Source organism: Oryctolagus cuniculus, chromosome 19, assembly GCF_051225735.1.
Source record: "Oryctolagus cuniculus isolate XC-2025 breed Fujian yellow rabbit chromosome 19, ASM5122573v1, whole genome shotgun sequence".
Taxonomy (NCBI): Eukaryota; Metazoa; Chordata; class Mammalia; order Lagomorpha; family Leporidae; genus Oryctolagus; species Oryctolagus cuniculus.
In genome coordinates this window covers 41,357,946-41,363,779 of record NC_142885.1, presented here as the reverse complement: position 1 = coordinate 41,363,779, position 5,834 = coordinate 41,357,946, and positions in this window count along the sequence as shown.

Below are 5,834 nucleotides of genomic sequence, written 5' to 3'. Positions count from 1 at the left end.
TCATTGACACTTGTGCATTTTTGTCAATGTAAAGTTTTCTACCTGGAGAAGTTCTGGGGAGGTGGGTGGAGCAGTGCTCAGGAGGACTCTGAGGGGAGATGACAGGGTGGGCCTGCGTTTAAAAGTGCATTAGAAGGGTGTGCCTTTGTTCTCTTTTTACGTTTTCTATTTTTGTGCATGTTGTTACGGGTTAGCCAATTTTAATGATTTTGGGATGACCAAACTAGCCTTCAATTTGTTTTTGTATGGTTTTTCTGTACTTGTCGTGTGAATTCTTCATTAACATATCAAATGATAAAAAAATCTTTCTAAAATATCTAAAGCAACAACAGAAAACCTTGTGTCAAGCATTCCTTTTTTTTGTATGTACTTAGCTGTACTGTAAGTAGTTGTTTAGTATGAGATAGTTAAAAAGGCCAAAGATAGGGGCCAGCAATGTGGTAGAGTGGGCTCAGTGTCTGCCTGATGTGCCAGAATCCCATATGGGTACCACGTTGGAGTCCCAGATGCCCCTCTTCTAAACCAGCTCTCTGCTATGGCCTGGAAAAGCAGTAGAACATAGCTCAGATGCTTGGGCCTCTTCACCTGCATGGGAGACCTGCAAGAAACTTCTGGCTCTCAGCTACTGCCATTTAGGCCATTTCCTGAGGGACCAGCAGGTGGAACCTTTCTGTTTCTCCCTCTGTCTGTCTATAATTCTATCATCAAATAAATAAATAAAATCCCCTCCACACAAAAGCCAAAGGTTTCCCTTTTTTTTGTCTATGTATTTGTCATTGAGTTTTTTATTTTCCACATTCTTGACATATGTGTGAAACATTTTATCATAAAATAACTGGAATTTTGTTTGCTGAGTTGTAAAAAAAAAAGATCAGATGTGTAGACAAGGATGTGGGAAGAAGTGGACACTTATCCATTGTTGCTTGAATATATGTTACTCTAGCCATTGCAGAAAATGATGGAGAGGTTTTACCAAAAATAAAAATTGAGCTTTCCTCAGAATATTATACAAATAATTATCAAATAGATAAAACAATTTGAAATAACAACTATTACAAATGCTACAATCCCTATTCTGGGTACAAATGCAAAGGAAATGAAATCCCTGTGTAGAGAGAGATGTCAACCCATGTTTAGTACAGCAATGCTCACTAGTAGTGCCAACTTATCGAAACTGTTTAACTACCTATTGGCAGACAGATAAGTATGTGCTATCCATATGAAATATTATATTTCTATATTAAATGTGTGTATGAGGATACTTCATAAGCTTTATGGAAAAGTAAGATTCACACAAATGAATTTCATATGTAGATTTTCATTTATTTATTTAATTATATTGATTTATTGTCACATAGTCAAGGGGAAAAAGAAAGAAAAGAGAGAGAGAGAGAGAGAAAGAGAGAAAATTTCATCTGCTGCTTCCCTTCCAAAATGGTTGAATTGCTGGGGTCTGTCAAGGCAGAAATCAGGAGCCTGGAATTCCATCCAGAGGGACAGAGAGGTCATATCTGCTGGTTCATGGTCAAAAGCCTTTTAGAAAGAGATGGGACATATAGATTCCAGTAGTTGAAATATCAAACTAGATTGCTCATGAGAGTGGCAGGGTTTCAACTACCTTCTTTTAAGATTTACTGATTTTATTTGAAAGGCAGAGGAGATGGAGAAAGAGAGAGAGAGAAAGAGAGAAATAGAGAAAGAGAGAGAGAGATAGATCAACCATCAGCTGGCTCACTCCCCAAATAGCCATAAAAGCTCAGAGGCCCAAGTACTTTGCTGGAATGTTTGTTACTACAGCCATTGCAGGAAACGATGGAGAGGTTTTACCCAAAATAAAAATTTAGCTTTCCTCAGAATATGATATCAAACAATTCTCAGAGTATAGAGCAATTTTAAATTAAAACTGGTACAGATCCTACAATCCCTCTCCTGGGTATAAATCCAAAGAAACCAAATCTCTTTATAGAGAGAGATGGAACCACATGTATAGTACAGCAATGCTCACTAGTAGTCCCAGTGTATGGAAAGAGTGTAAGTACCCATTGAGAGATGGATGAGTCCGGATGTGTTATCCATTTGAAATAGTATATTCCTATGTGACATTGTATGCTTGAGGCTACTTCATAGGTTTATGGAAAAACAGATTCACACAAATTAATTTCCTATGTAGAATTTCATTTCTTTCTTTCTTTAATTTATTTATTGACACAGCAATGGGGAGAAAGGGAGAAAGAGAGAGAGTGAGGGAGAGAGAAAGAAAACTTTTCATCTACTGATTCCCTTCCCAAATGGCTGAATGGATGGAGCTTGTCAAGGCAGAAATCAGGAGCTGGTAATTCCATTCAGGGCTCTTCCAAGATTAATACAAGCTCATATTAATATGGCTACACCTGCTTTTTTTTTTGGTTTCTGTTGGCATGGAATATCTCTGTCCTTAATGTGTTGTACACTGAGGCTTAATGCTATAACGAGTACTCAAACAGTATATTTCACTTTGTGTTTCTATGGGGGTGCAAACGATTGAAATCTTTACTTAATGTACACTAAACTGATCTTCTGTAAAAAAAAAGAAATTATCAATTTCCAACTTGACTCTCACTGGGATTAAACATGACAATAGGTCTGATCTGATTTCATCATCATTTAAAAAAAATCATTTATTATTTTTCACATTATGTTTCTGTGTGGGAGCAAACTGTTGAAATCCTTACTTAAGGTATACTAAGCTGATCTTCTGTATATTAAGATAATCGAAAATGAATCTTGATGTGAATGGAAGGGGAGAGGGAGTGGGAAAGGGGAGGGTTGTGGGTGGGAGGGACGGTATGGGGGGGGAAGCCATTGTAACCCATGAGTCGTACTTTGGAAATTTATATTCATTAAATAAAAGATAAAAAAAAATACAAGCTCAAAATCTTGGATTGTCATCTGATGCTTTGGCGGGCACAGTAGAAGGGAGCTAAAACAGAAGCAGAGCAGTCAGAACTTGAATGTGAATCCCTTTATTCAATGATGCTGTTCCAAATTGTGGCTTAACTCACAGTGCTGCCATGTGGCCTGCCCAATTACAATTTTTGAATCAAAGCAGATATTTTGCATAATGCATGTGTTCCACAGACTCATTTTAACCCTCACTAATTAACTAATTTAGAGACCAGGGGAGAGAGAGAGAGAGAAGGAGAGGGAGATCAAAAGATGCACACAGAGGCAGAGGGATGGAGAGGTCATATCTACTGGTTCATTATCTTAAGCCTCTTCAGTTAGAGTTGGGACATTGACTCCAGGAGCTGAAATCTCAATCTAGGTTTCTCAGGAGAGTGGCAGTGTTTCAACTACCCGAGTGTTCATTTCTTTGAAGAATTATTTATTTTATTTGAAAGGCAGAGTTACAGAGAGACAAAGGCAGAAACAGAGAGAGAAAGAGAGAGAGAGAGAGAGACAGAGAGAGAGGGAGAGAGATGGAGGGAGGGAGAAAGAGAGATCAACCATCACCTGACTCACTCTCCAAATGGCCATAATGGCCACAGCTTGGATGATCCAAAGCCAGGAGACAGGAGCTTCTTCTGGGTCTCCCATGAGTGTTCAGAGGCCCAAGTACTTGGGACATCTTCTCCTACTTTCCCAGGTGAACAAGCAGGGAGCTGGTTCAGAAGTGGAGCAGCTGGGACTCAGGCAGTGGCTACACCTGCTATGCCACAGCACTGAAATGGAGTTGACACTTTTGTACCCCAGGATGTTCACCAGCATAAAGTAATCAGGGGTCAGGTGGGACTAGAAGCCCGGCACCCTGAAATGAGCTGCAGGTGTCTAATCTGCTGGTTTAACTGCTAGGTGAGATTTGGGACCCATAAAGTCTTTGAAGTTCCCTTGAATTCACAGAAACACACACACAGGAGTGACACAGTAGCAAGGCCAACAGCACTAAGGTATGATGACAGCCCAGGTGTCCTCAGCTAAACTGTGGGTGCTGAGCACCTTCTACAGAGTGTCCTGAGCTTCCAGGGTGACTAGGGAGATTGAGGTTGGGTCAGCTCCCCATGTGGCTGGAATTTTTCTGCAGAGAAATCAGTGACTGATGAGGTTTAAACACCCTCAGGTGGTGACCAATGAAGTTGTAACCAGACACCCTCAGATGATATCTCACTTATTCTAATTTGGCACATTGAAATGCCTTTTTCACTTTCTATATACCTTTGAATATTAGGACTTACATTGCAACTTGTCACAATTGATTATTTTGATATGGTCATTACTGAGCAGCTAGGATTTCCTAGCTTGTGTAGATAAAATTTAATCTTGTTGATTATTTGATTCTCTTCATTTGGAAGACTTTTCTAAACATGGGTACAGGCTGTTTGATTCTGCAGCATGAAATCTAGGCAGGGCCTGAATAACACTTTTGAGTGGTGATTGGGCTGGAAATGAAATGGGGACCAGTGCCTACCTTTCAGTCTGTGTGCCCTCTAGCACTGTGTGCCTGCAGTGGACACAATGATAGGACCTTACATCAGGGTCACATCAACACCACAAATGAAAACTTAAGCATGACTGGTGATCCACAGGAGAATGGAATTCCTCTCTCCAATAGGCATGAGCACCACCCTGAGGAGGGGCTTTAAAAGGCAGATGCAGCACATCTTTGAATACCTTGTTTCTACTTGTGGTTGTGTGATTTTCTTTTTTTTAAGATTTTATTTATTTTACTTGGGAGGTAGAGTTTGAGACAGTAAGAGGGAGAGACAGAGAGAAATGTCTTCCCTATATTGGTTTTCTCCCCAAATGGTTGCAATAGCTAGAGCTGCACCAATCTGAAGCCAGGAGACAGGCACCTCTTTCTGGTCTTCCAAATGAGGGCAGAGGCCCAAGTATCCCGGCCATCCTCCACTGCTTTCCCAGGCCATAGCAGAGAGCTGGATTGGACGTGTAGCATCCGGGGCTAGAATCGGCGCCCATATGTGAAGCCTGTGCTGCAGGCAGAGGATTAACCTACTGCACCACTGTGCTGGGCCTGGCTGTGTGATTTTCATCATTTAGCATTGGAGCATGGGTGTGTCATGGTTGGCCATTCCCTAACACCATGGCTGATCTCTACTCAGGTTTGCAGTTTTAGGCAACATTTTGAGCTGCACACACAGAATTTTCCACATGAGGCTGCCCTTCTCACCTCATGGAACTTACAATTTAGACAAGGCAGGCTAGAAAATAAATCTTTCTAAAAACATGGGGCCGGCATTTTGGTGTAATGGGATGCCACCATCCCATTAGGGCACTGGTTCACATCCTGTCTGTTCCACTTCTGATCCAGAACCCTACTAATGAGCCAGGGTAAGCAGTGAAGGATGGCACATGTACTTGGAACTCTGCACCCATGTGGGAAACTCAGATAACTCTCCTGGCTCCTGACTTCTGCCTGAACCATCACAGGTAGTGGCAGCCATTTGGGAGTGAACCAGCAGAATGAAGACATCTCGCCAACTCTCCCACTCTCTGTCTGTAACTCTTTTTCAAATAAACAAAAGTAAATATTTCAAAATAAAGAAATGGCAGGTATGACATGCATTATTTCATAAAGAAGCTTTTTTTTTCACTCTTCATTGCAGAAGGTCAGAGTTCATGCATGTGATGGTGCAGCCTGTAAGAACTGAAAATACTGAGAAAGCTCTCCAGGCATAAAATTCACCATGCAGCAAATGAGATTTTGTCTGGTATTTACTTTACAAGGAGAAAGGTGTGGGTGGCCACAAGGCCCAATCACCAGTGTCAAGCTCCACTCCCTTCCTAATGGGATTCCCTGTTTCTACTTCCCTGCCTGCCCCTGGGCAAAGTTTTAAAAG